This window comes from Branchiostoma belcheri, unplaced genomic scaffold (assembly GCF_001625305.1).
Source record: "Branchiostoma belcheri isolate BF01 breed outbred unplaced genomic scaffold, Haploidv18h27 scaffold46, whole genome shotgun sequence".
Classification (NCBI taxonomy): Eukaryota; Metazoa; Chordata; class Leptocardii; order Amphioxiformes; family Branchiostomatidae; genus Branchiostoma; species Branchiostoma belcheri.
In genome coordinates this window covers 2196631-2217519 of record NW_017804087.1, presented here as the reverse complement: position 1 = coordinate 2217519, position 20889 = coordinate 2196631, and the positions used below count along the sequence as shown (strand labels likewise).

The 20889-nt window shown below is 41.1% G+C and overlaps 1 long non-coding RNA gene and 1 pseudogene across 1 annotated transcript; both read right to left on the bottom strand.

Moving 5' to 3' along the window:
* Positions 1–184: 184 nt before the first annotated feature.
* Positions 185–19842, bottom strand: LOC109478927 (annotated as a pseudogene).
* Positions 11421–12272, bottom strand: LOC109479034. The gene is made up of 3 exons (XR_002140770.1): positions 12206–12272; positions 11900–11956; positions 11421–11535 (listed from the first exon to the last, which is right to left on the bottom strand). It is a non-coding gene; the product is annotated as an uncharacterized LOC109479034 (long non-coding RNA).
* Positions 19843–20889: the final 1047 nt, after the last annotated feature.

The window sequence follows — 20889 nt, the reverse complement described above, 5'->3', positions numbered from 1 at the left end:
TACATGAATGTACCTCTAATGACCACACAATAGAAAACTATGTGCAATTTTATCTTCAGTTGCTTCAAAAAGATAGACGAAATCTTTAAAACCTAGATTAGATATTAAGATAGAATGTAGTGCCTGAGTTATTATTTTCTCCTATTACTATTATTCAGTACCGTCATGTAATATCATACAGTAACTAGTATGCATTCAGGCCTATGTGCATACATGTGCAATAAAGGTTGATTGAATGATTGAATGCCATGGCTATACAAGCTGATGAAAACCATTTGATGCATCAACATGACAACTTGCCACCCAATGGACCTATTCCATTATTACGTCACAGTTTGTTTACCGCAATGAATGCCGGTCAATCGACGTTTATATTGTACAGGGGTGCATAGTGCGGTGTGTGTTTGTGTAGCGTTAGCCTAATATAAGGCTTTTAATACAGTACTACTTTCGTCTAATGTCACAACTAAATCACCCATGCAGCATGTAATGCTGTGTCAACACAACTAGACGCAGCAAAAATCAGACATACCTTACTTTGAAAACTTTGAAATGATCTTTATTCTTTAACTGACCGTTCTAGAATGTTCTTTAGAACAGGTAAACAAACTGTGACGTAATAATGGTATAGGTCCATTAGCTGACAGGTATGGAAGGAACTAACTTAAGCGTTACGATAACATGATCAACATTTTTGATAGAAAATTCCTGTTCCTTCTTTAAAAGACTTACCACAGAAGCTCTCATCATCCCCTTGTGCACAGTGAGGTATGCCATCACACAGCTGGTCCTTAGGAACACAGTTAGTCTCCCCTCGACAGCGGTGGGCTCCAGGACAGGTGTAGTTAGCTACATTTGGAAAATCCATGCAAAGTGAGCAGACCAATAATAGTACAGTCAAAACAGCCCCAAAAGACCTCATCAGGAAACACAAAAAGCAGTGGTAGAAATACTTTTTTCAGTGCTCTGCAATTATATTAAAGGGAACATTATCAAAAGGACCAAAAAGTGGTTACATTGGCCAGGTGGCACTTCTGTAGAGTTGGTTACATGTACAAGGTTCCCCTGAAACATGATTATTTGTCATATAATGACAATTTCTGCTTCAGGCATCAAACCTTGGACAATAAAAGAACCCAACACACTTATCCAGAAGAGTAGGGGTGACCTGGTGAGCTTTAACTAGACTTGAAATAAGAAGCAAAGAAGCAAATGCAAACTGACCACAGTTGAGTTCATCCTCCCCATGTATACAGTCGTTCTTCCCATCACACACCATCCTCTGCTGGATACAGTACCCAGAGTCACACTGGACTGTGTTCACAGGGCATGCCATGTTGTCTCGTGCTGAACAAAGACAGGAAAATAGTACTAAAAGTTCAGAGCCATACTCTAGTACCGGTATTACCAGTATTACATGGAGATGCATTGACAGTGAAAGGAAAAATTTAATGCCAGCACTCACTGACTATTGCCCTATTGGAATTTCCGTATGCTGTTAGATAATCAAAATATGCCATGAGAATTGTTTTTATGGGTTCACCACACCACGAAGTGGTGTGGTGAAACCATATTGCTTTTTCTGATGTTTCTTCTTCTCCTTCTCCTCCTCCTCCTCCTGCCATATCTTTAAATGGATTCAGCTTCTTCATTTTAGGGCCTAAGGTCCTGAAATTTGGTATGGAGGTACAGTGGGCAAATACCCCTAGGCGTTTTTTAAATTATTGTGATACAGGCTTTTAGAATGGTTTTATTTGAGTTTTTTGGCTGTGTAATAGCTAATGTATTACTGTGTAAGTGTGCAGTGTTTACCACATTTGGACATGAGTCATCACAATGGCATGCAAGGCATCAACCAATAGGCATGCAGCTTTCCTCTATTCTCCTTGCTGATTGGCTGTTGGGATTTAACTGGCTTAACTTCATTTACACCTGCACAGAGCCATGCCATACTGACAGTATGTCTGTATTCAAGTGTTTTGGTAGGTATTTTAAGCTTTCCTGCTCCAGCATTGGAATGCGGGCTATGAACGCTTCTTTTTATCTTGAAAATCAACAGTTTGCATTATGCAATCCTAACCAATAATGTAGGGAATAGCTATCCAACTGTTGTAGTCTTAGTTGTATGTTACTTCATACTATAGTTATATCAATGTAAAGCATTGTTTTCCCTTGTGTTTCTCATTCTTTCCCTGCCATGTGGTAAAATGTGGTGAACCCATCGCTATATTTGCTCCAAAGCAAATATTGGCCTTTCTAGTTTGATGTATAAATTGTACTAACGTGACCACTATTACATTGTATGTTATCAGATTTCTACATTATGTCATGTACAATAGTCTAATGATGCAACAATTGTCCAAGACTGAAATGGTACAGATGCTTATCAATGCAGAAATATATACAATTATAGTCTAAACCATTTTGTGCCACATATCCTTCTGACAGGGATTTGATAGGCGTTGAGCCCATGTTGTATGAAGGAACTGTAAGACCACACTTACTGCAGCCCTCCAGATGTGTGGCATCCCTGCAGCCGACATGAGCCCCGATGACGTCCAGGTTGAACAGACAGGTGGTGTTGGTGCTGTTACTCACACACGCACCATTCCTGCATCTCATCAGGTCCTCACAGTACTCTAAGTCTGTAGCATTCTCCCATTGGTACACTACAGAAAACATATGCATGTTACTGAATAGTTTCCTCATGTTGGTAAGTCACTGAAGAAATTTTTCTCAACCACATATTACACTCCCGTACAATTTGGACCGCATGGTGCATGTAGATACTTTTCCCTGTAACTGTTGTTGATCATGTATCCTGTACATTTGGGACCACATTGAAGATGCTCAGAGACCAAGTAAAGTAGATGCATCCTCACTAGATGAATACTATTAGTCTTGCCGCTGGATACGCAAAGGTTTGGGGTGACAGGTTGTTTATGTTACAGTTAATACTGTAATATAACTAGCTGCTTGCATGATCTATTTTTGCCTTTGATGCTGGACACTAAACAGGTGTTTTACACATGAAGGGCAGTTCTGCTGGCTATACAGACAAACATGCTCAAACAATCAAGAGGAGACAAAAATACCTCACTCATCTATAATAACACAATATATATACAACAGGGATAACTCACAGCAGTGGTCCTCATCTTCTCCAATGTAACCATTACAGTCAATCTGACCATCACACTCGTACTCTCCCGGGAGGCACTTGCCATCAAAACACTGGAAACCCTGGCAGAACTCTGAGTATGAAACACACCAAAAGAAGGGATATAAAACAGGTGGTTTTTGTATCTAAAACGAAACTTTGTCATGAAAGTACAAGAGTTTGGTGACATAAGAGAAGTTCATAACACATACATTATTGCCTAGATTTGTATGAAATTGCTTAGTAACATGTCACATAGATTGACTAGAATGTGAGTAACCATGCTCACATACCAAATATCATAACAATCCATCCGTAATTTTAAGAGCAAAATGTTCTGGCCAAAGAATACAGACAAACAAAACACACAGCAAAGACAATAGAACTCTTTTCACAGTTCAACAAGCCAAATATGCCACAAGTATGATTGTACATGAAGGAGGGGTTAGAGAAAGTAGCTGTCACATAATTGTACTGAAATCCCTCACCACATTGAAGTTCATCACTGTTGTCTTCACAGTCCTTATGTCCATCACACCTCAGTCTGGCATCATAACACTTCTTGTTCTCACACTCCAGTTCACCCAGGTCTGTTCTACAGTTCATCTCAGGCCATTCTAAATGGTGGAGAATTATAGCATCACAATATATAACATCATCGATATAGCTGACCATAGATGTATGGTATACTACATCACAAACATTTAGAAGGTTGACCAAAAGCTACATGTTGTGCATTATTAGTACATACCAATATAAAGAAACAGGTGACAGGCTGAATAAAAGTTCTAAACAGGAACTATGCGGCTCCAGATGTCTTACTGAGGGATCATGTCTGTGTGTGCGAGATGTCGGTTAGCTGAGGAATGAATCCCCTCGAATTCACATAGTATAAAGAAACATTGTTACAGTATTGCTGTAAAACTTGCATATCTTGTAACAGGGAAAATCTTACCACAGTTGATTTCGTCTTCATACGTGTTGCAGTCGTCATCGCGGTCACAGAAGAAGGAGAGAGAGATGCACTGCCCCCCTCCCCCCTCCCTGCAGCTGAAGGAGAACTCAGGACAGGTGTCAGCTGGACCTGGGGAGAGGAACAATCACTTGATTATTAGAGTTTATCACAACATAAAAGGAAAAACAGGTGCATATACACGTTCAAGTTTATATAAGTTGTCCTCCCACACAAAAGAAGGGGTTTCTTCTGTTTTGATTGACTTATTATAATAAGTCAATATAAATATTGGTGCAGGTACACACCTCCAACTTCACCGGACATGCGGGTGGTTTCCAAGCCAGACTCAATCATTTTATTGCACAGCAATTCTGCACAGTACAATGCATGACAACAACTATTAAACATGAAAGAAAGGAGGCTAATCATGACTTTGGCATTTTTTTCTCAATGCAGTTTTAACAAATCAAATATTTTTGCATTGTGGGGGTAAAGAAAATGTTGCATCTATTAGTAAATACGACCATTACCCATTTCATTGGCTTTAAATACTACCAGCATGTTCAGGTTAGTGTACAGTTAAATACTGCAAGTTGACATCAAAAACACCAGAACATGTTGGTAGACTAGTATGTCTTTCAAGCCACACTAAATATGACATTTACTTACCACAGAGCTCCTCTGACTCATCAGTCCCATCCCTACAGTCATTGACACTGTCACAGAGATACACCACGTGTACACAGGACCCGTCTCCACAGCGCAGGTGGGTGTCAGGACACTCCTGGCTACGGTCTAAACATGTGGGGTAAGGCAATTTTATTGGTTGTGTACATTAGACTATAGGGTCATGAACAAACTAGGCTTCCTGTACAGCCACACCTTGTTGGTTTGATTGCTTGTTTAGTTTTTTTTGCACAAAAGCATAAACAGTGATTAAGAAGTAATGAATTTCAAATTCTTTAAGAAAACTAAGAGCTTCACCCTAATACTTACCTATAGTATCATCCTTGATTGCGTAGTCTGACCTCCTTTCAATCAGAAAGTCTTCTTCAGTCACTGAATGAGATAAAAAATAAAGAATTTACAAAAAGGACTATTAGAATCCATATTGTACATAACTGAGGTACAAATTCCACAAACTTAAGATATAACCCACAGGCAACAAGAAACATGCCTTTTAGTTGACTGCTCATTTCAAGCCTTAGTCACACTAAACATTACACTTTTCTGGCAAAATGTATAGCAGCCAAACATTATAATGATATGATATGCATGTACATCAAAATAAAAGTTGATGATAGAAGCATATCATATTTTACAATAATTTATCTCTTTCTTCTCTGTCATCCTTTGTGTTTTATTTATGTATCTGTATAGTATTACTCACGATTCCTTATAGCATATCCCAGCAGGTCAAATCTGAGTCCGAAGAGTTGTGTGCCGTTGCGCAGCTCCAGACGGATGTGTAGTGTGGTGAAGGTGGGGTCAAACATGGTGCTGGCCGTGGTTTTGGTGTTGCTGTGGGAGTTCCCTATCAACAGCTGGAATGGATAAAAGATCAGATTGACATACAGAGCCCCCAAAATACAGTCTTATATTGATGTTCACATTGCATGCCTGTTTTTGTGGATGATGCCTATAAATCTACATGTAGTGTTAAAAAAAATCAAATTTGCAAGTTTTTGGAATGGTCTGCACAGTAAATATACATTGTAGTGCAGAGGCTTCTTATCATTCCTAATAAAGAAGACCTTTAGTTGATAAAATCCCTAAACATTCCTAAGAAGACTTTAGCTACTAAAATTCTTAAGAGAGTCAAATCTTCATGTTTTTGTAAAAAGTGAACCAGGGTCTGTGCAAATACAAGCTGTACATATGCAAAGAACTAAGTCAATACTTAATGATCACGTAAAAGAACTAGTAGGGAAAAACGGTTGAACATGACAAAGTTCTGTCAGTTTACTTTTAATGATGCTGAAGAAGAGTGATTATTTATTCTATTTCCAGAAGAAATTTCCATTATTTATCCAGTGGCAGGGCTTGAATTGTCTGGGAATATCCTTACCAATGGCTGTGTGCCGTGCCCTGTGTAGGGTACCCAGTCCAACTCACTCATGCCGTGGTACAGGTAGAACTCTGTCACCCTCGCGTCCACATCATCTGCACACAGACCCTGGGTCAGGATGCCTGATATCAGCGTCAGACGTGGGAGGTCCACCTAACATTCATGTAGAAATATACATTATGTAGACAGCATTGATCCCTAAGAGCTTGTTGTAGAAAGGAGCATGCTGCCATCAAGTACCTACTAAGTCTTCAGATACAGCTGAAAAGAGTTAGATTGGCCAAACAGACAGATTACAGCCCACTAAATAAATTTCAGATTTGAAGGGTGACAAACTGTACTCCTTTAGTGGACAAACTCCCATGACATGATTGTGTCTGGCCAATTTCTACATTCCAGCTGCCTCTGAAGCCTGGAAGAGGCTACTTAAAGCTGGTGATGGCTTTGTTCTAACTTGAGGAAACTGTACACAATTCTTTTTTCAATAATTTTCATACTAACCTGGAGCCACGGGAAGTAGACTCCCTTTGGGTCAAATATTCCAGACCATCCCCACCCGTGGTAGTCAGAACAGGCATCCAGACGGGCGAAGTGGGACATGTTGGGAGCAGACTCATACCAGGAGGAAACCACCTGATGGTCTTCTATAGCATAGTCCTGCATGCCCAGCTGACATACATGGTCTGGACAATATGGGATACAAAAGGTTTATGGTGGTACAACAATTTTACAATGTACCAGGTAAAATGCATGGCATATACTGCTACATGTATCTAGACTTGTATCCTTTTCGATCACCTTCTTCAGAGTCAGGGTTAGGGTTATGGGTCTAGAAGGTGTGCTCGGTCATGCAAGACAGGAGCATGTGTCATCTTAGAGGATGAACTGAACTACTGCTAGTATATAATAAACATGACAAGAGAATTATCTATCACATTACGATAGAGTCTAATACAGTTATTTGTTCCCAATGATGGAAAGACTGGCCTTTGAGTTTTTGGTAAGACTTCAACTTGTCACAGTATTTCAACATTAGACATCAGAACTGTGAAAAATACCTTTCAGACTTAATCTACAAGCAGAATTCTTTAGGGGGCAAGACACATCAAGCCAGTCCCTAACCAATTGGCCTCATAGCTATGGGCTGGCCAACTATATGGCTTGACCCCCAAAAAAGATATGAATTATGACAAACCCACCCTCCTTGTCTGCATCTATCTCACACACATAGCTGAAGACATCCTCCCCGGCACACAGTGTGTCGTGCCACTGTGAGATGTGCCAGGTGTACTCATACCACAGCACTATACAGTCCTCTATCTCTGCTCCTGAAGGCTGGGTAAGGTTGTACCGACGGTCAATGTGTGACCTGGGAGTCAAAGAAATGCTTTATGCAGACTTTAATTTCAGAATTCTTCTTTTCCATGTTGTCTACTGAATGGGCCACCAGTCTGTTAGAGTAGAGAGCACAAGAACAGCAAAGACTAAGAGGACATGATGAAGTCTAAGTTAGATAGATAATCTTGTCAAATACTTAGAAGATTGAAAATTACCAGCACAAGACAAATTTTACCTGCACCAGACAGAACATAGAAAGACAGATCACATTAAAAGTGTTCAGAAACCATGGATGGTATGTCAGTGCAGCATACAAAAATCCACATACACCTATATCTTTATGTAACCTAAGCACATAAGTATGGAAGAAGCACTCACCATGCAGTGTATGACAGAGGGTGACCGTCAGACCATGTCATGTTATATTCAAACTCATTTCTGTCTTGTAGACCTGGAATGGACAAAGCAACAAATATTATGTAAAGAAACAAAACAGCATTGTTAGTATAATACATCATACAATGCACATGTACAACATATGTTAACAGAGTATTTTTGATTGTACAGTATGTAAATTTTCTATGTTTTATATACTAAGAAATAACAAAGACTGTAAATGTTATTTACCTGCAAAAATACCTCCTATAACATGAAAAAACAATAGAGACAGAAGTTACCTATGTACATTTTCTCCCCTCCTAGTTTCTCCCCTCTGGATTGGACTAAGTGAATGAGTGCTGTATGCAGAAACTCAGTCTCCTGAAATTTGAAAAATAAATGTTATGAGATATAAGAAAGCACCATAAAAGTGGGGGGGGGGGGATAGCAATCAGTAAATATGCCCTATCACTTAACTACAGTGTAATCTCTTCTTGTAACCACCTCTGCATAAGGACCTCCTGGCCATTGCTGCTTTTTTGACCGTCCCTTAGATTATTTTTGATTGAAAGACAAAGAATACTGTTCCAGGGTGGGTACTGTCCTTGGTGCTAATTGGAGAGTGGACATGGATCGTTAACGTTGTGTTCAAAACCATGCTTTATTCTGGATAGTCAATGCATATACATAACCGTTCCTGGGTCAAATCTACATGTAAGTTCTAGGATACACAGAAACTATCCAGAACCATGCCGGATCCTAACCCTGACACATTCATGCACGGAACTACATAGGCATGGTTCTGGACACAATACGGGTCATTAGTATATACAGACTGCCCTACCAGCCCATCTGCCATGCTGGCCAGAGTCCCATTCTTTGCCTCACACTCCAGCTTAGCTCTGGTCCAGGACAGGTGGGTGTGGTGGGTGAAAATGCCATAGCAACGGTCTTCATACAGGTCATACTCACACGGGCACTGGTACACTATATGTAGAAAAAAACATGAAGGCTTAACTCAATCAACATCACAACAATTCAAGGAATTTTGTAAGGTCTTTAATCATTTTTACCTAACTAAAGTGATGAAACTTTCTGTAAAGTATCTTTCCCAAGGCCATAACAGCATATTATAGGATTTGAACCCAGGACCTACATGTATGGGGTCTGAGCTAAACACCTAACCATTGTGCCACAGGATCCCAATATTGAATGAATAAATGTTTGACCTTCGTTAGGTTTGTAGACTGGGGGTAGGTGTTGGTTCTTGTAGAACGTGATGTTATACACAGCCAGGTAACCTCGGTACTGGAACTTGGTTGTATTGGACAAGGCTCTGACCTGAAAACAGAAGGACAAAAATCACCTGTTTTGTCTCCCAATCCATTGCACTCAGTGGCTAGTAAGATAAACAAATAAACAAATTCCTGGGCTAGGAGCTTTCCCTTGCCATTCAAATCCATTACCGTGCCTGGGCAAATCTACATTCTTACATATGCAGAGACAATCCAGAACCATGCCTGATCCTAAAAAACCCATTCAGCCATAGAACTAGTTGGCACAGTTCTGAATACAATAGCTCCAAACTCACAAACCCACAACTCAACCGCTCAAACAATACTTTCATAACATGGAAGTAATAGAATGACAAGGACAATGAACTTTTTTGCATATTCACACACAACATAGGCCAAACGAACTAGGTTAGATAACTGAAGTATAAGGGTAGGCTATGTCGGTGAAGGTTAGACATCCAGGTAATAAGATATGCCAAAAATCAGTTACTCAAGCAACTGGATACAATGACATATGATTTTGGAAATGGTCAGAGGGTATTTTCGGGATATAAGAGTAGGAATTACTAGAAAGAAAAGAACATCTGAGAAACTAGCTTGTCAGAATGCTGACATGACCTGCATAGAGTTGAACTTGGAGTTGAAAGGTTTGCGGATGTCCTTGGGAGAGCAGAGTCGAGCGCTCTCCAGCCACGGTCCTCCCGGGTACTTCTCATCCCGTAGGATCACGGCACGGTCAGCACATGAACCATCCGGCTCTACGGGGATGTCTATGTCCAGGACCTACTCATAAAAATCAGAGCATGTCGGCAGAAGATAAATTTGTACTGGAACTGTGCAAAACCTGTTATGTAGTGTTTATACTAGTCTACTTCAGCAGAACATTTCAAGGTCATATTTTATATTCAAGTAGAGCTTTGAAGAGGTTGTGTTGTAAAAGATATTGCCTACAACAGGCAAATTCTGATATAACATTGAACAACAAACATACAATGAACACAATGAAAATCCAGGTTTTGCGCAGGTGCAGTACATTCTCCAGACTTGCTGCACAGTCAGCATATTTACATATGGGGGGGGGGGCTTTATGTAGGCCGCCGTGGTTATAGGCCTTGAACTAGATTTGTCCAATCAGTACAGTCCTGGTCCATCTCCTGGCCTTTTTACTACATGAGTAAATTTCAAACATCAAAGAGGCTTAATGCTGAGAAAAATAGTCATTTGCAGGAATACCACTTTGCTGTTGTTTCAATGAAGATTAAGATTTCAGACATCTTGTTGCAATAAAGTTGAATTGCCTTGTATTACAAGAAACATGATTCAGTGAAAACAAGTAATAGTTGTGATGAACTGTGATACATAAGGAAGAATGATGACTCTACCTGTAAGACGATGTAACTCTTCCTTGGACCGTTGATCTGTACTGTACAGATTGAATCTGCTGGAAAGCTGTATAAAGATAGGCAGAGATTAGATACTCTATGAAATACTGACTCTGAGACTTTTCAATCACAATGGTGACATGAAAAAAGACAGATCTACTTTTGTGTGGTTACTTTTGGAAGACCTCACCCAACTCTTTTTATGTTAAAATTCTTCCTGCTGGAAGTAAGTTCTCATTCTTCTATACCTTACCTGAGAGGGTAACCAGGAGACCTGATGACACCACAGATGACAGAGTTTTCTGTGCCACACTGTACGATGTGATCACATGTGTCTGTGGCATGGCCACAGGACCTGCAAGCTTGGGGAGAAATTGGGAGAGTCAGATTAAAAATAGTTCATTGCAAACTTGTGTCTGTGAGCTTATTACAAGTGAACAAGTGATACTAGTGAACATACATAACATGAGTATACATGAGAGACAATCAATGAGCATTACACTATACTGCTGTCTATAGTAAGGTTCTAGAGTTTGAGCTGGTCAACTCCCTGTTTTCTTTGTATATTTGGGAGTCAGACCCTTGTGACTTTCTTGTGCAGAAGAATTTTTGAGATTAAAATGTGGGAAAGTACTTTTATGAGGCTTTGTTTCAGTGCATTGAACTATAACCTTCAACGCCCAAACCCAATGGTATTTACCCTTCATAGAACTTGATTGCATGACAATTGCACATGGTACATAATGTATGGCAAAGTACAGATCATGATTTGTGTTTGGTAAAGAGAACATGTGTGGCAATTCCCTGTACAGTACCATCCATGTCAATCATGCTCATTCCCCAGAACCTCTTGAAGTCCTCCTTGTAGGCATGTGGGTAGACAGGCTGGGCTGGGTCCTGGACCTGACCAGGGGTTTCATTCACCAGTTTGTACACAGAGTCTATGTACGGATTGATGGCTATGGTTGGACAAAAAAGTAGCATTATTAGATATGGTGTAGTTATGTATTCTCTTGATGTTTGTAGTGCCTTTGCATCATTTGTATTCCAACCAAAGCATGTTTTGCTCATGTCAAGACTTGGTGCATGAGCTATACATATCAGGAGAAACCAAAACATGAAATTCAGCACCAAGGACAGAGCTGAATGGTAGTGTTATTACTCATTTGTGTTTGAACCATAACAAAGTTTTGTACTGTCATTCAGCACCAAGGATAGCACTGTACATGTGCAAATAGGGCTTAGAGCAACATTACATACTGCATAAATATGAGTGCATTCATTCATTCCCACAATAATATAAATACAGATTTTTCTACTGACCTCGTTTACAGATAAATGGTTTCTTGGGAGAGTTGCAGTCACGGAGTATCCAATACCCTAGTATATCGAAACATTCATATGTAAGCATAAACAATGTGTGAAAAAAAGATGAAAAACAGTCATTGGAGCCAAAGGAATCTTGACTTAGTGAGTGAGTGAAACATTTGCCTACACTCAGGTAGCTGTAGTCATAACATGGTTATCTACCTTGCAAATCTAAACCTTTATCACACGAAAGTAGCCGTTTCGCTACCAATACTATATTGGTTCCAGGGTGAAAGTTAATGTTGAATGTGTTAGTCTCACCAGGAGGAGTCATCTCCACACATCGTGCATGGTCGTACACTGTGTCGTTAGGGTGCCAGGGGAAGAAGGGACGTAGGGGCATCCCATCCCGCCAGCGAATCGTGGCCATCACTTCTGGACGCTGCAAAACAGAAAAAGAACCAACAACATTAACACTCTATCTGCTGGGATCTTGTGGCATAATAGTTGGATATTTGGTTCAGCACCCATAGGGCCTGGGTTCAAACCCACCGACATGCCCCAATATTGTGCCCTTGGGAAAGTCACTCAACACAATTTTTCTCACTTCATTCAGGTAGAAATGACTACCTAGCTTTTTATTAGACAAATCCCTCAGATAGATTGATTTTGACTTATTGAATATACAGTATTCCTACATATGAGCTGTTCAGTTCATTAGTGGTGACTTGCTGGCGAGTAAATACCTGTTCTTGTCTGAACTGACTTGGATTCACATGTTCTGGCAGTCTCAGTCCAAGCCATCCAGTCCTGGCTCGGGCATACAAGAAGTCATGTTCCTCTGTAGCAAAGGAAACAACACAACAACTGTTTACATTCCAACCAAAGCATGTTTTACTTATGTTTTGTATTGTTGACACGGCTTAAGGTCCATATAATGTATCATGAATTGATTATGCTGGTACAGTTTGTTCAGAAGATTTCAGCACAAAGGACAGTACCATGCTCCAAGGGATAAGTCATCAAAATCATAGTACATAGATACATGTAAACAGAAGATTCTTTGTCATGTTTTGATAGATATTGTTCAGACAAAATACTAGGAGAACTCTTGAAGATGTAACATAAACTTCATTGGACAACAACTATGCATTGTACAATGTAATTGCTTATTGCTAATAACAATAATAATAAACTTTATTGCACAGCAACTGTACATGGTACAAAGGCAAATACTGGTACATAACTACAGTTCCATAAGGCTAATCTACCTCAAACAAGATTGTGTAGTATGGGACAAAAATGGGCAATTGGAGAAATTTCTAATTTCTAGACATTTGTGAATATATTTTTTCACTACCTTGAGTGTGCACAGACACCAGATGTCCCTGGAGTGCCTGACAGTACGTCTCAGCCAGGTCCCAGGGGAGGGGGGCCAGGATCCGCTTGTAACACTGCCCCCTGTACAACCCCCACCCCTCCCCACAGATCACCTCGTCTGGGATGGCTCTGTGGGTCTGACCTGGAATCAAAAATAGTCAGCATACATGTAAATACGTTAATGAAGCTTAGACATACAGTTAATGAGATACACAAGGAATTGTTACTCAAGCAACAAGATGAATTTTCAAAAGTTATCCAGTTGCTTGGGTAATAATTACTTAATAATAATCTCTGTCACATGAATAATGGTTAGCCATCCAGATACATGATGCAAGATAAAACAATGGATAAGGTGTCTGAAAGAGTTATACTTTTAACACAGCATCCAATGTCTTTTATAATTGACCGTAAAATGAGTCTGTGAGGGCAAGTGTGTAAACATCACATGTAATAGGGTCTCTGACATTAATGTACTAGTTTAAGAGAGCTCACATAAGACTGATAAAACACAGCTAGACATAACATACTATTAGCTAATTTAATGTTTTGGCCATCGTCAACAACTTGTTCAATAGCCCAGAACAGTAAATCTCTGTGTTAGATTGAAAACTGACAGGTAAGACAGACTTACAGACATCAGGGTGTTTGTTTGTTTGTTTGTTTGTTTATCTCACCTGTGACCCGACATCCCATGAACTCCACCCTGATAGCCAGCACAAAGTACCAGGACATGGGGATGAACTTCACCACACGTGTGCGCACAGGAGAGGGGAAGTCAAACCGGGCTCCCTTCAACCCATTTCCCTCCACGAAGAAAAGCTGTACAAGAAAAAAAGTGAAACATATTACATTGACTATTATGTATAGTACAGAAGCAAAAAGGAGAAAAAAAGAAGCAAAAGGAGCAAAAAGAAGCAAAAAGGAGCAAAAAGAAGCAAAATGGAACAGAGAGGGAAAAAATACATGTAGTACAAAATTTAACAAAACAGATGCTCTTAGATGTCTTCAAGCTATGTGTTTGCTTCATGCACACGTGTATGTTATACTTAGATATTTTATTATAGGGAGTTGTGCTCAGTAACATTATGATTTGGTTATTATTATGGTTGTGATTTTCATGCATTTCATGTACACCATGTCACCTGAAGCTACATAATTGTTGATCCAAATAAAGTCAAGACAAGTCAAGCTTCATCATAGGAACTTTGAAGCAAAGGAAATTCCAACAAAGTTTAAAGTTTCGAGCAAACCTCACCTTGTCCTCCCCATCCTCCTGTACCAGGGAGATGTTGGAGGCATCCAGTCCCCAGCCCATTTTGAAAATGGATGTCCAGGCCACGCCCACACCCCGGGTCAGGAAGCCGGACAGTTGGACAATCTCACCGATGTCAATCTGAATCCACTGTCTAATAAAACAAGAAATCAGATATTTCAGAGACTTCCCGGAGGTATGGCATCCCCTGCTCCTCTGTTTCCTTTGCCGGCTTTCATCTAGATTTAAGACATTTGATTTCCTCTCAAAGTTCATCCATCCATGTGCTGTCAACCTGTTCTGGACAGACAGACAAACACGCACACATGCACTCAGCCACCAAAAACTATGCATCTGTGCCCAGAACCAACAATAATGTTACTTTTGGTAAATGCTTGACAAACCTTTTTTGTGTGTTACTACTTAGTTTTCAAGATTTCTCTGGCACAAGGGGATCCAAGAACATAAAAAAGAGTAGAGGTCCTTCTTGGTGTGAGTGTTTCAAAATCCTACAGTACAAAACAGTGTTACAGTTGTAGCAGATTTATCAACAGGTCAATGTTGCCTACCAAAGAAGAAGTAGACTTTAGAAGGCCTTGGAAACCCTTACCTGTGGTTGAGTTCCCTGGTAGCCCAGGCGATGACGAAGGGTTTGATGTCGTACAGTCCGATGGGGTCCATCTTGACCCAGCCTGACGAGGCGTTGACCTGAGCCTCCACCATCTCACCCATGGCAATGGTCAAGGGGACGTTACAGGCACCGGTCACTACAGGGGTTACAGGATGGACGCAAGAGTTTGTAACAGTGAGGTACAAATGCCACCAACTGGCCTGTTTAACAGGTCTAGTCTAGTGGTTAGTGTGTTGAGTTCTCAAGCTAGAAGCCAGGGTTCGGTTCCTGGGAGCCAGAGGTTTTCATGTTTCTACTTGTCCCTAGTGTTCCAAGTTCACCAGAGGCACAGGGATATGGCCTATGGTTGTACTATAACTGAAGGATCTGTCCCTTGAGGCATTGTTAAAATGTACCAGAACAGTCCTTGCCTACTGACTAAATTTTTTTTTAGGAATTGCAAATTTGTTATAATCGTTTTCGTGGACTGCTCAATATTGATAGAAGTTTACCATTGCACTGCCACTCGTCAGACGTGTCGTTGCAGTGGAAGTGTCCATCGCAGAAAAACTCTGGTGGGATACACTCCCCTGATGTCAGACAGGGCAGTCGCCACTCACAGAACACATCTGGAAATTTCATGTAAAATTTGGTCAGAACTTAGCCACAAATTCTTAAAATGGAATATCCTACATCACCACAACAAATCTTACCAAGTATTGGAGCAGTATCCTACTGGGTATTTTGTCCAGATCAACTAGAGATAACAACAACCCTTCTAGCTAGCCCTGTTGTCCGCTGTAAAAATACTGGCAAAACGTCAGCGTTGCAGCGTTGTTCATTCCTACTCATAATTGCATAGAAAATGTATCCATAGTGTTAAAAAGGGTTCCTATCCCATGTACACTGCATATTAGACTAGGAAGCGGTCGGTTGAGGCCGTTTGAAGTCGGTTGGGGTACTTTCTCACCTCTGTCCTTGGTGCTGAACGCCATCTACACCCACACACATTGCACTTTGAATCCAGACTGCTAGAGGCCGCTCGTGCACGGCGTAGAAACGACTAACACCAAGTGCAAGAACACGGTCTATAAATAGCGCCCTCCAGCGGCGCGCCTCAAAGCGCGTTGTAACCTTGCCGTAGGCGTTATCCCGCCAATTTGTGTGTGTATCATCAAAGTCATGACCACATAACAACCTTACAAACCATAGTAACTCCTAATATTCTAATCCACGGTTAAAATCGGTCCAAAATGCGTCCGTTTGGAATGTCCCATATGTTACGATGCCCGCTAACAATCGCCCCCCTCCCCACTCTCCCCACATTTCCTGACGACAACATTGTTGATTCAACAGTCAGATTATCAGAAGACAAGACTGTCGATTTAGCAAGAACAACTTAATAATTTTGTAGTGTTAATCGAAACGTTTCTTTATTAGAAAGGGAAAAAGTCTAATATTTCCTTGTACGTATTCCCACAGTGCTTTAATCTTGAAAGGACGTTGACCTTGCAGTAGACCGTTCAATGGTCCAACTCTGCTCCCTGGCGATTTATCTCCAAAGTGCAGTTGTATTCGTACTGTTCTGTGCCCCCCTCCCCACCTGTTCTGACGTTTAAAACAGATGCTTCAGCCCAAATATTAGAGGATTGTCGTTTTAAAACCACCACAAATGTAAGTATTAGCGCTAGACTGAAAATCAAAAGCTTCCTCGGACGCACAGAAAAAAAAAACGTCTCAGAAACACTCCCACAATGCTTTGCTGTAAAAGATCATTGACCTTGTGCCCCCCTCCCCCTAATACGAGCTGTTACGGCGCGAAATTTAAACTTTAACGTCAAAGTGTGACCAACGCTCCTCGCCACTGACAAATATACACTTATGGCAACTATCAAATGGCTCGTGAAAGACAAGAATATTGTGAAAATTGTTAAAAACTACAACGCAAACGTCCACCTGTTCTAGAGTGCATATTTTATTGCCCTGCAATACCGATGAAAATTGATAGTCGCTTGTACGGCGCTTTTGATCCATGCGGTGCCAACTGGAGGGTGCACTTTTTAACATGGGTAATAGGGGTCGCTTCCAGCAACACCGTACTGACGCCAGATTTTCGACGCTGGTAAGTTCATTGTTTGTTTGCTGTATTTTAGACCCTTTCCACAACTATCCTATCCTAAACAACTGCCTGGTTGGGCTCGTAGGGATTTTGTATCCATTATTTTGGTACGAAAACGCTCAGGCAACTGGTTTGTTTCTTTATTTTATTTTATAACAATAACGTTATATAAATGCACGGCGTATTAGATCGACAAGCGGTATGTTATGATTTAACGTTATATCTGGGTAATCAGGATACCATAATGATGATGATGATGATTACGAGCCTCCCAGATCGGTTTGGAGAGGTCAAAGGTTCAAGTGTATTATGCCCTGATATTCCAAATAGTACACAAACCGGAACGTACTAGTACAAAAATAGACATTTACCTTGGCAATGAAAGCATGGTTATGGCCAGGTGAGCTCTCGAAAGGTGAGTATTGGGTTTGGAGCTACGTTTTCATCGTTTTTTCACATTCAATCCTGTACAAGAGATGCCGAAACTGGAGTTCTTCAGTTCCTGTCGGCCGAAGGCTCTATTCTACTCAGCTGCGCGCTACTAACTTTTACATACATGCAAACTGGATATCTCCTTGGTACTGAATTCACTATCACCAACTATAACATGCCAGTAGCAGGAGCTCTCTATCGTCAGCTAAGCACGATAGACTGCCTAGCCAGGCTATCGTGGGTGATTTGGAGGGCTCTCTTCGGGGCTGGTTGGGCTTTTGCGTGGAGGCATTTTTGTCAGTTTTATTCGTTAAACAGCTCTCAAGACTGTGGCTGTTACAGACCTTTTTTTGCGTCGGGCCGTCAGAGGCGCTAGTTTGCGGACGGCCAGCTGTGTTGTACGGCAGTTTGCTGTTTAGGACGGACTGGGGCGCGTCGGATGGACAGAGACGGCGTCCTGGTCGTCCAAGACACCGTTTCCCGTCCGATATATAAGTTATACATTTTCGTTTTTCACAGAGGTTAAGCCACACATGCATGCATGTACATACCGCACACGGCCTTTTCCTCGTCCTCGCGGTTAGGACAGTCGAAGTACCCGTTACACGCGTCTGTGCTGTTGATCTCCAGCGTCACGTTCGTCTTCAGACCAGCGTCAAAGTAAGGCGGGCAGGTCAGGAATTCTGGAAACACAACATTTAATAACAGGTAACAGAATGTTTTATTTTTGTAAGACAGAGCCATTTTAAATTCATCTTAACTAGCAATACTGGTTATGGCGATTGACTGCTTATTCTTTTACAAAAACTGCTAATTCTGAGTCAAAAATCTTGAAATGTGAGTCAAAAATCTTTAAATGTGAGTCAAAAATCTTGAAATGTGGGTGCAAAATCTTGAAATGTTAGTATGAAAAGATTGTATGTGATCATTAACATGGTGACAAATTCACTAAAATGCTTTACAAACTGAACCATTGAAAAGCAAAATAGCCAAAGCTACTTTAAGCCTTCTGATGTATCCCATACATAAGTCAGTACCTACCGCAGTGCCGTTCGTCTGACAGGTCGGTGCAGTCTGCCTGCATGTTACACACCTTCTCCGCATCAATGCACAGTAGGGCATCCTCACACTGGAACTGTGCCTCTGAGCTACAGTTCTGAGCTACAAGACGATAGTGCGATTGAAGTTAGGCTATGCAGGGATAACCTTAGGTTGTCAAGAACCGTTTTAGAATACCTGGGGTTTTGATATAAGTGTAGCAGCCGTATTTTTTTCTCCGCAGAGCAGCAAATACAGATGCTACACGGGTTGAGAGAAGTGTAGATGGGAGATATATTTAAGATTTGATTGTAACTGTACAATTCTGGCGGAATTAACATTTCTCATAATCAAAGTGCGGAGTGTAATGCGTATTCATATTTAGAAGGGACCAGGCTAGGGTAGCTGTTTGAATAGAATTGAGGCATGCTTCTGGGAGACATGCATGCTATCACAATCCTACCGGTGACATGCATCGATGGTGAGAGAAAATAAACATGTTTTTAACATGAATATTTCAACAGATGCAGTATCAACATGTCACCAGGCACTGGACGGTACACGTCGTAAAATCTTAATCAACAGTACTGAAACATTCCATGGTCTGCACGGAAGAGCAAAATTAAAACAGTCTTGACAAACAACATGCCAGGTGTCTTTTATGACAGAAGGGCGTCTGAATAGGAAAAATGATAGAAGACCATCTTGCTTGATCTTTAACTTCTTCTTTCCATTGTAACAGTTTTTTTTTGGTCACCAATGGTAGCTAAAGCATTAACACTAATAACAGCTACTTTCAATCCTGTCCAAGAAGACCACCCCGTGACCAAGGGAAAGGTGTCTTCTTGGACAGGTGGCCCTCTTGGACGTCCAGACGTAATGCTTGCGCCTATGAAAGGAAGGTTTCGGGAGCTGGTCAGGTGGCTGGCTTGAATAGGTTGCTTCCTGTGCAGGTTTGACAGTATTTAGTCAGTATTTGGAATAGGGTGTATACGTATAGTGTATTCTACAGAACTGTACATACCGGCCCCGGCTTGTACGGTTATCTCCTGGCCTGTAGCAAGAACCACAATCAGCAGGAGCGTCAAGAGGACTGGGGTTTGGGTGGAGATGTGCCCTGCCATGGTACAGCCTCGCAGTTAATACATGTAGTTCGGTTCTAGGCAGTCCGCAGAAACTGCCGCACGAGTCATGTCCCCACTCTGGGCGGGACGGTCTGACAGTGCGACAGGTGGCGGCTTGTTTTACGAGGATTCTCTTGGTATTTGTTTAATTTCGTGAGGAATGTTAGACTGACGTGTACATAGACAGGCATGTGGTAAAGGCGGGCCAATCAGCATCGACCGTTAACACTGCCAATGCCGTGGATTCTAGATACGCTTGGGAGCTGGAAATTATATTTTATTCAGACATGTACACGCGCGCGCACGCACACACACGCAGGCACAAACACACACAGACGATGAAGTACTAGGGCACAAAAACGTTAGCAACGAAACGTTGTAAACTTTATTTGAAAAGTCCGCATATCATAATGTGTATGAAGCTTATACATGTACCACCCTCCAAATACTGCCTTGGCCTTATCACTATATAGTATATTATACTTGGGATAGAACGTAGTAAAAATCTCGGGACACACTAGTACACTGTGGCAGTTCCTTTCTTAAAGTGACGAAATAAATAGCAGAGCAAAGACACTTTTTAAAAAAGTCGTCACATTTGGTAGAAATCTTTCTGTACAAGTCACGGCGTAGTGACAGTTAGTGATGATGTTACAAGTCTTTTTACTGCTATAGCTATATTATACATGATTGTCAGGAGTGATTTCTACCATTCTACCAACAGTTTGTTTGACATTACACTATGTGACTAATTTCTCCGTTTGTTTCTCCGCTCGGGCCGCCGTTTTCTTTCTCGTGTGCCTCTGAGAAGCCGTTCGCCATCGTCTGGCGTCTTAGTTGTCTCTTCTTCTTTTCCTCCTCTGGCACGATGGACATTCTTTTCTTGTTCCTTCTGTATTTCCAGACAGCCACCAACACCGAGAGGAGTATACAGGCGATGAATCCGAAGATCACCCCCAGGAGTATTGCTAATGATGACACTTCTACTGTAATCTCTGCTTCCCCCGTTCCTGCTGCGTTTATCGCTTTACACTTGTAAGTTCCTGC